This window comes from Scylla paramamosain, chromosome 9 (genome assembly GCF_035594125.1).
Source record: "Scylla paramamosain isolate STU-SP2022 chromosome 9, ASM3559412v1, whole genome shotgun sequence".
Classification (NCBI taxonomy): domain Eukaryota; kingdom Metazoa; phylum Arthropoda; class Malacostraca; order Decapoda; family Portunidae; genus Scylla; species Scylla paramamosain.
This window is the reverse complement of record NC_087159.1, coordinates 5,792,046-5,802,500: the sequence shown is the minus strand read 5'-3', so window position 1 is coordinate 5,802,500 and position 10,455 is coordinate 5,792,046. Positions and strand designations below refer to the sequence as shown.

General features: G+C 42.8%; 1 protein-coding gene across 16 annotated transcripts in view; it reads right to left on the bottom strand.

Moving 5' to 3' along the window:
- LOC135103465 (uncharacterized) overlaps nucleotides 1-10,455 on the bottom strand; it is a 166,042-nt gene that overhangs the window by 124,094 nt on the left and 31,493 nt on the right. For 2 of the 16 annotated variants that reach the window (XR_010270065.1, XR_010270057.1), the window contains exon 3: nucleotides 4,442-4,571. The exons of 13 other annotated variants lie outside the window; for them this stretch is intronic. The gene's annotated coding sequence lies outside the window, so the exon portion shown is untranslated. Of the gene's footprint in view, nucleotides 1-508; nucleotides 569-4,441; nucleotides 4,572-10,455 lie in introns of all 16 variants that reach the window. One more of the 16 variants, XR_010270063.1, reaches the window with a different exon arrangement.

The window sequence follows — 10,455 nt, the reverse complement described above, 5'->3', positions numbered from 1 at the left end:
CCGTCGCCCTGCCTTCCTGCTCCTTCACACACTTCTCGTTGCCTCTATGCTAACTCTAACCATTTATAAATTACATCCAATTAAAGATGACCAGAACCACCTATCCACATCTACCTCCTCCACTTCTCTGTTCCACCTAATCGCGCTCTTCTCCTTTGTCTTTCTCTTCTTCCTTTTCTCCTGCTGCTTCTTCTCCTCCTTCATCCTCGTACTCTTCTTTCATCCGTTTCCTTTTTTTACGTCTTTTGTCTCCTCCGTTTTCCTCTTGATCGTTCCTCCTCATTCTTCATCTCTCTCCTCCTCCTTCTCCTCCTCCTCCTTTATCTTTGGTTTCTTTTTCTATATATATCTTCGTTTGCCACCACTGTCTCTCCTTCACCCCCGCCATCCTCCACCTCCTCCTCCTCTACCTCCTCCACGCACATGAAGGTCACAGCCGGGTTACGCAACTGTGGGTGGGTTAGCAAGGAGGCAAGAGGAAGCAGTGACATACAGATCCTGTACTTACTCTTTCCTGACGTCTGTTCGTCTCGTTGAGCTTTGGATGTGCGCTGTGTTTTCTCGGCTACTGAGGTGGTGGTGGTGGTGGTGGTGAGAGTGAACACCAAACAGGATATAATATATACATGAATAGCTTGGAAATATATGAATATCCAAAGTAGTAAGTCTCTCTCTCTCTCTCTCTCTCTCTCTCTCTCTCTCTCTCTCTCTCTCTCTCTCTCTCTCTCTCTCTCTCTCTCTCTCTCTCTCTCTCTCTCTCAACAGCTAGCCCACGTTACTGTGCTTCATCTGCTTGTTATCCAGCTTATCAAAAAACCACAGTATTTCCGTCGATGTCTCACTGCATTGCACCTAACAAGTCTCATAAACCAAGATAATCCGCCAGCCACCAAAAGGTTTCAGGATTTTTTTTTTTTTTTTTTTTTAATGGCGAGCACCTCTACGCTCCACATACCCCATAAAATATTTAGCCGAGGCCACTTTGCCGCCACGTGTCCCGCCCTTGTCACACGTCACCTCATTAGTGTCAAATGGAAGGGCAAAATTGTGTAGAGAGGGAAGAGGGGACACGCCGGTAGGCCGCTGTGGGATATAGCTACTGTGTGCGCGCTTCATGTTTACCTTCTTTTTAAGTATTTTTTTTTCTCATTTTCGCGTCCCAAGTGTTTTTATAATTATTTTTTCCCGTCCCTCCTTGACCTCAGGGCACTGACAATTTACAATTCCACCTAATTTTTTTTCAATCGAATCCTTTCCGTACATTTATACCTGAGGTTAGTTCGTGGCCTTCACCTTTGTGTGTAAAGATTCTGGGTCGATTCCCGTTTTCTCCAAGCGGCTTAAGTTTGAATGACTTCCGGGAAGGGCAGAGGCTGAGTTGTGTGGGCAGCCTCGCACTGGTGGACATGATTGACTACAGTAAGGCTCGGTTTCCTGCAACACTCTTCTCTTGCGGAAAAGTTGAACACACAAAAGGACTTCCTTCCAATAGAGAATCATAAAACTCTCCGTCACAACCAGAACAAAAATTTAAAAAGTTAATTCTTAAATACACTGTGCTTCTATGTAATACGTTATAAATAATGACAATATGCTAAAACAAATATATGTACGAGTATATAAACATCATAAATGGTAGAGAAATGTCGCCCAGACTGCGTGTTTCCACGCGATCCATCAGGCGGGTGCAATCTGCCCGGGATACGAGTTATGATCCAATGATTTCAAGCCACTGCAGCTCGTCATAAAAATGTCAATGGTTTTTATTCCATATTCACATCTGCTTAGTGAAGTAATTATGTTCAGACATGTATTAGTGCTGTATTATTCGTTCAAGTTCACGTTAATTTAATTTAACTTCATTATAATTCGCAGGTGTCACAGCTTGCGAGGGGCCGTAACCTGCAGAGCAAATTATGTTTTGCCCACATAGGTGGCTGAACGTTATGTAAGAGATAAAAGTCTTAGTCTCTCTCGCAATCTACTTTAACTTCTGTCTTTACTATTTCAAGAGTTGTAATTAATGCTTCCGTGAACACAGAAAACTAAAACATAAGCTCCTACTCTGTTTCTGTAAGCTTACACAAGCAAGCATTTACAGATGAAGTAGAACAGCAACAAGGAACACATTTACAATGCTAGATTAAAAACGTTCTACACGATTGCATTATTGTTATGTAAGTGTAAGAAGTTCGTAAGCTACAGACTAATGAACTCACTACGACATTCCAGCCGTTCTTGGAACCAGTATTATGATCGAGATTGCCAGACATGTCAGAATTGCAAAATAAAGACTGGAAAGTATTGCAGAAAGGTTACATACAGTAAAAGTATAGGAGAATTGGAAAGTAATGCAGAAAAAAAATAACTGTATGGGAGAAAATTTGGACAGTATGGCAGAAAAATTAGATTGTAGAATAGAAGAACAGTAATGCAGAAAGACTGGACAGTGTAGTAGGAAGGTTGGACAATATAGCAGAAAGATTTAAGCGTAAGAAGACCCAGACTCTGTTTTCTATCAAGAAGATTTAAAGAGTAAATAACTACCTTATTGTCAACGACCTGAGACGAAAAAAAAAAAAATCAGCAAATTAGCGACGTTCCAACTGCGAACACATGACTGCCGTACTACCTGACTGACAACATCAATTAAGCTGCAAAGTGAGAGGTTATTGCCGAGGCAGATTCAGTTTTCATTAAACAAAAAGAAAATAGCTTTTTCTCTCCCCAATCTAAACAAATATGTGATAGTACATACCCGGTAATTATTCACTTTTTTTGAAAGTTAGACAATTAAAGTGAAGAATTAAGGTAATCCAAGCAAATGAGAGAGAGAGAGAGAGAGAGAGAGAGAGAGAGAGAGAGAGAGAGAGAGAGAGAGAGAGAGAGAGAGAGAGAGAGAGAGACTGGGTAGCGGAAAGGGGTTGAAGGCGGTGAGTGAGTGGAAGGCGTGGAGGACAGACAGGTCATTCATAGGGGTGGTGATGATGGCATAATCGGAAGGGCGGCGAGGTGTGGCGCGGTGAAGGATGGTGGTGGGTAAGTCAGGGAAGGAGACAGGGAAGGGGTGAGGTAGGTCAGGTACGCAATACCCATTATCTGTAGTGTTCCCTTCACCAGTTCTGCACCCAGGAAATAGTATCACAGGAATGAGAAGCTTCCCAGTTAGGTCTATGCTCAAAACAAAATAAAATAGACGCCTTATAGTAGACCCGATAAAAGTCTTGATGGAAGGATACCAGTAACTCCCTGCTTCTGTACTTCCTTCTCCCTATGGCAAACTCTTTCAAGTGGGAGGTTTTAAGACACTCTCCAATTCTGGATTATCTTTTATGAACTCTCTTTAGGGACTGTCATCTCAGTAAGCCTCTTTTTTTCCTTCATCCTCTTGGCCAGTCTTGTATAAAAATAGGTAATGTGGTAATGTGAAGTATTTTCAACCTAAGCATTACGTAGACCTCTGGGTTGCTTTTGATACGCATCCACGACCATCAGATTGAGTGTGAGAAACCTATTCAGTTTGTGTTCACACTCGAGAAAGTGACTTACGACTGTCTATAACACTATTTTCTCAAGCCAGTGTCAGCCTCGACGTATCGCAAGGCATTCTGGGAAGCTTGGATAAGAATGGTTGGTTTGGCGGCATGGACAGTTGTGAGGATGCCGCCGAGTGAAGAAGCAGGGTATTTAGCATGCCTCCTGTCACTTCAAAGGGGACACACAGGCTTAGTAGCAGACACACTATTCAGGCCTGTATAAGCCTAATATTCGGTAGTCATAAAATCGACTCAGTGTCCGGAATGCCTGTAATATCAGGGTCATCGCCTTGTCTTCTACCATTAAAGTTTCACGGGTGACAGACACAATACATGTTTCAAGACTTCTTAACATCAACTCCAACTGGCATCATGTCCGTTTCCAAATGTCAGTAAAGTTTGTTGGTTAAGTAAATTGTTCACCTTTGCCGGAAAATGTTTGGAAGAGGCAAGATACAAGCAGATGGATTAGCTCAAAACAGTGGCTGTTACGGCTGGAGTGTTACTGAAATTAACGAGTGACTGGATGGTCAGGGAAAAGACTGGTTGTGTTAGTGTTGGCAGCAGTTACATGGCGGCACAGTGCACTGATATGAAGGCTGGAGTCTGTGTTGCAGTGATCACCACTATGTAAACAGTAGTGTCCCATATAAAACATTAATTGTTTAGGGTCATATATTATCGTAGCCATAAATAATAATTCATCATGCGCTTTATTATTCCAAGTGCAGCTGTTAATATTTATGATGGTCACACTGTTTATGCATACACAACTAAACACACTCCTCGGATGAAGCGTATTTACTGATGAAAGCTCGACATGTGTGTACTTTTTAAAACGCTTAGAGTAAAATTAAACCTGCTAAACCTGTTCTTCTAGTGATCTTAAATACATTTTCACAAACCATTCCAAGAAGGTGAGATGGAGAGATCGCCAACAAAAGTGTGTCACACGTCCACTCAGTTCACTCAGCTGCGGCAGCTCCAACAATTCCAACATTTCACACGTCCACACTCACTTGCAGCAAAACATCACTACGAAAAACATGAAGTTTTATAAATAATATGTTGAGTCTTAAGAAAAATCAGATCTCAAAGCATTGCACTGAAAGATGTTGGCAGTAACGGAGAAATAAGTTGAAAACAAATAATAAAATTAAATCGAAAGACGATTTTCCAACTAATATGAGGAAAAGTTAAAATATAAAAAAATTAACGAGATACACAAGAAGATGATAAGGAAAGATGGAAAAAAGGATAGAAAATAAACCAGGGGGCCAAGAAACAATTAAAAAAAAAACACTAATTTCTCACCAGTAAATAAACAATAATTGATAATAATGAGGATCATGAAGACAAGACTACGATGACAATGACGATGATGAAAAAAAAAAAAAAAAAGACGATGCTAACACAGTCACTCACACACACACACACACACACACACACACACACACACACACACACACACACACACACACACACACACAGGAGGAGCAGAGAGAGGCAGGGAGGAACATGTAATACGTACGTACCCTCCCTCCCTTCAATGGCTAATTATCATAGACTCTTTGATGTTCCCTTTCCCAGGTGAGGCAGGGAGGTGGGGAGGGGGAGCAGGAGGGAGGGATGAAAGGGGGAGAAGGAAGCTTTTGATCATCGGCGACTCAGAAGGGAGCGTGAAGAAAGGAGACAAGGGTGAATGGAAAGGGAAAATGGAAGGGAAGAGCATGAAACAACCATCAAGTGACAATATTATCTGTGTGTTTGTCTGCCTGTCTGTCTGTCTGTCTGTCTGTCTGCCTGTCTGCCTGTCTGTCTGTCTGCCTGTCTCTTCTGCACGTGTGTGTGTTTCTCTACATCGTGACTAGCAATTAACTAATAGAATGATTTGTTTCATCACTTGTGCGCACTGCAAAACACACACACACACACACACACACACACACACACACACACACACACACACAATAAACCAACGGACAACCACCACCACCACCACCACTACCGCAACTAGCCACTGAGAATAATAAATAATACTGTGAAAGTAGATTCAGGGCAGACAAGGAAGTAATAAAACAATAAGCTAAAACGTAAATAGATACACAGACGAAGAGATAGATAGATAAATAGATAGAACGATAGAAACATAATGAGATAAACAAATGTAGTACCAAGTGAAATTATAACGCTGAACGTCTAAAGAGAACGAAATATAAACAAAATTATATAAGAGGAAACTGGAAAATGGAGATCAGTAGGTACGCCTCACGTTCCCAATCGTTAACTAGATAGAAGTGACTATTGATCTAATTAACCAACTTCCCTCACCGTCTCTCTCTCTCTCTCTCTCTCTCTCTCTCTCTCTCTCTCTCTCTCTCTCTCTCTCTCTCTCTCTCTCTCTCTCTCTCTCTCTCTCTCTCTCTCTCTCTCTCTCTCTCTCTCTCTCTCTCTCTCTCTCTCTCTCTCCAAAAGACACGAACCACGAAAAAGAAAACAGGAGACCACAATACTTCAAAATAAGTGAGCAGGAAAGCAAACAGGGAAAGAGATGAAAGACAACAGGAGAGGAAGAGAAAGAGAAAGAGCAGCAGCAATTGGAGGAGGAGGAGGAGGAGGAGGAGGAGGAGGAGGAGGAGGAGGAGGAGGAGGAGGAGTAGGAGGAGGAGGAGGACGAGGAAGAGGGAGCACAGTGAAGCAAACAAAGTACACAAATGCCAGGTAACAGATTTCAATGGAACACAAAATAGAGTTACTTCGTCAGGAGGACACAAAATTGCCACAGCGAGTCTTCCGAAAAAGGGAAAAAATTGGCAGGAAATTTTTGAAACCAAGTCGAAAAAATAAAAATAAAAGGAAACTAAGAAACTCGTAACAAAGGAGAAGGAAAAGGCGTGGAATACTTGAGCAGAATGAAGAAGGGGGAAAAAGATATGAAAGGAGAGAGAGAGAGAGAGAGAGAGAGAGAGAGAGAGAGAGAGAGAGAGAGAGAGAGAGAGAGAGAGAGAGAGAGAGAGAGAGAGAGAGAGAGAGAGAGAGAGAGAGAGAGAGAGAGAGAGAGAGAGAGAGAGAGAGAGAGAGAGAGAGAGATAAATACATGCACAAAAATAGACACACACACAAAAAAAAACAAAGACCAAAAAAGATAAACAAAAAACACAAACTAGAACACCAGAATTACACACACACACACACACACACACACACACACACACACACACACACACAAATAAAAAAAAATATATACAAGACAGACAACGAATAAAAACAAAAAAACATTGACGCTATCCGCCCACAAACACATCCACCCCCCTACACACACACACACACACACACACACACACACACACACACACACACACACACACACACAGACCAAGGGCTAATTCGGATCAAATCACCAGAGTTTGCATCGGGAGGCCTCGGGAGAAGGGAAATTTACAGCGTCCGAAGATGAATGTGGGAAGGTTTATGGGGCAGTAATCCGTCAGGGGCACCATCAAGGCAACCTCGATTTATGGTGGGGGCGAATTATGCATTTGCAAACACGCCCTGTCTGTGAGGAGGAGGAGGAGGAGGAAGAAGAAATGAAGGAAATTTGAGGAGGACGAGAAGGAGATGAGTGAAATGGACAAGTATGAGGAAGAAGTGGAGGTGGACAAGGACGAAGAGAAGTAGGATGGAATACAAAGAAAACAGAGGAGGAGGAGATGGAGGAGGGAGAGGAGGATGATGGGGGAGGAGCTGAAGGAAATGTAGCAATTTTGAGGAGGAGGAGGAGGAGGAGAGTGAGTGGAATACAAGAAAAAGGAGGTGGTGATAAAGAGGAGATAGCGGTGAACAAGTTACAGGAGGAGGAGGAGGAGGAGGAGGAGGAGGAGAAAAAAAGCAAGGTTGTGTAAAGATGAAGAAAGAGAACAAAGAGAGAAGAAGAAAAATACAGGAGCGTGAGGTTCGTAGAGGACACTTAATTGAGAGAGGAAAAAAGAGAGAGATAAAAAAAAAACAGCTAATAAAGGAGAACACGGTACAAAGTGGACGCAAAAAAAAAAATTATCTCTCTCCCTCTCCTTTGTCTTCCCTTCCTCCTTTCCTTCGCCCCTCCGTCCCTCCCCCTCTCTCCCTCTCCGTGACACGTGGATTTGTGTTATACAGAGAGTGTGCGGTGCTGGCCTCATCTGCTAATGGCGAAGTAAATACTGGTCACGATGGATTGTAAGGCGGAAGCGATTATATTAAAACAGAAGGAGAAAGTAGAGAAGAGAAGTACCAGGAGGAGGAGGAAGAGGAGGAAGAGGAAGAGGAGTACTTAGCGAAGGAGGAGGAGTACTAAGTGGAGGAAGAGAAGTACCAAGTGGAAGACAAGGAAGAGGAGCAGGAAAATTATCAAGAAGAGGGAAAGGAGGAGGAGGAGAAGTACCAAGAAAGGGAGGGGGGAGGGGGAGTAGTACTAAGAGAACGAGGAGAAGGAGGAGGAGGAGGAGGAACAGGAAGATAAGTACTAAGAAAGGGGGAAGGAGAATAATAAGCAGCAGTGTGACGAGAGGAGGGATAACAAAGAACAGGAGGACGGCAGAGGAGGAGGAGGAGGAGGTGGAGGAAGGCAAGAATAGTGGAGAGGGAGTGGATGTAACAGTATTAGTGGCATGTTACATAAGTCTGGATGCGTTACGAGCGTTGGCAGGGCTGTATCTCTTCCCGGCGGAGGTAAATTAATCCTGTGTTAAGACAAACGAGTCTCGCATCCACACACCCACCGACAGGAGGCGCGACACACCAGCTGCCGCGCCGCCAGGTTTGGTTTAGTACGCTCATTTACACGGAATGCAGTTTAAGTTTCTTCGTCCCCTGTGTGTATTAAATTGAACAGGTTTAGAGTTTCACATTTTTCACGTACACACACAAACGCGGAGAAACAGCTGACTCGTGATTGGAAGACAAAGCCTGCAGTAATTTTTTTTTTTTTGTACGAGTATGTCACTCTCAACACACACACACACACACACGAAGGAAGATTATTTTACTTTATGTTAATATTATATCAAATTAAAAGCGTGTTACAGCAGTGTTACGGTGATGACAACAAATCTCAACAAATAACAACAGTAAAGGTCCCGGATATTGCTTATCATTACCTTATGATATTTGGAAAGTATTGTCAAGTAATGATAATTTAGAGGTGATAGAGATTGACAGGAGAAGCTCGTGTCCTGCGGAGGAGATGATGATGATGAATATAATGATGATGATGATGATGATGAATAGAAAACACCCTGACCGTGAATGGTTACTAGTGTGTGCGCCGGAGTTTTTGTTCCAAGTACATATTCTTTTCTTTCTGATCCCATTGCATAAAATTTTAAAAATGTTGAATATTTGAAAAACTAAGGTACATAGAACTCTCTCTCTCTCTCTCTCTCTCTCTCTCTCTCTCTCTCTCTCTCTCTCTCTCTCTCTCTCTCTCTCTCTCTCTCTCTCTCTCTCCTAGTACTGAGGGGAGCTAAACCATTGCTCTTCTTTTTTGCTGCGTGTCAAAAGTTCTGACAGTAAACCAGTGCTCTAGTTTTTTTTTTTTCAGCACACGGGAGGGAGTAAAAATGTTAGGTGTAGTGTGTGGGATCTCTCTCCCCTATTCCATTTACATAAAAGACGTGATATTCCGTGCCAGGAGGCTGTAAAGGGGAATTATAAGGCGTGTTTGTCAGCTGTGGTTATGTACGAGGTGGTGGTGCTGGTGTTGGTGGGGGTGGGGGTGGTGGTGGTGGTGGTGGTGACATTGGAAGCGTGTGTATTCCTATTAACTGTGGTGGTAGTGGTAATTGTGATGGCTGGGGTGATGGTGGTATATTATGTATTCTCTCTCTCTCTCTCTCTCTCTCTCTCTCTCTCTCTCTCTCTCTCTCTCTCTCTCTCTCTCTCTCTCTCTCTCTCTCTCTCTCTCTCTCTCTCTCTCTCCCCACACACACACACAAAAGGAAAGGAAAAAAGTCAACTCGGGAAAAATAAATAAATAAAAGTGAATCAGTACAGGGCTGGAGGTTCACGGCGGCTGCAATTAAACCAAGAATTTTCCTCATTGCAGGCACAGTGGACTATTATTTCATTATTTTTTACAGGGGCGCCTAGAATTCAAATTACCATATAAAACCCACTTTCCCCTGCCTCCCGCTTCCACCCCACCTACCATGCCACCCTTAACCCCCTCTCTCTCTCTCTCTCTCTCTCTCTCTCTCTCTCTCTCTCTCTCTCTCTCTCTCTCTCTCTCTCTCTCTCTCTCTCTCTCTCTCTCTCTCTCTCTCTCTCTCTCTCTCTCTCTCACAAGCAAAAAATAAACTTTCATTTCCCTCCACGTGTCTCTCATCCCCCCTTCTCCCTCTCCCTCTCCCTCCCTTCGCTTCGCTTCCTCATTCCAGTATAAAATGCCAATTAAAGCAAGAGAACTAGAGGTTTATGGTGCTTGATTTTTTTTCTTATTTTATTTTTCATTCTTTTTATTTCAGTTTGCAGGGAAGGCGATTCGTTTGTTGTAAGTTACGTGACACAGAGCCAGCAATAAAATATGTGTGAATTCCATTTCCAAAGATACACACACACACACACACACACACACACACACACAAAATCTCTCTCTCTCTCTCTCTCTCTCTCTCTCTCTCTCTCTCTCTCTCTCTCTCTCTCTCTCTCTCTCTCTGTGCTTGCTTGTCTGAGTGTCTGTCTGTAATAGGAGTGGATCGTTGTGTGGATATATTTTGTGTGTGTGTATTGTTTCTAAGTTTGCTTATACTTAAATCTTTTTTTGGATCTCTTCGTTTATTGGTCTGTAGCCACGTGTTTGTGTTCAGTGATGTATGTGTCTGTCTACTAGTTAGTTAGTCAATGAGTAATTCTGTCTGTTCGTGTAAGCATTCTACAGCTTCCT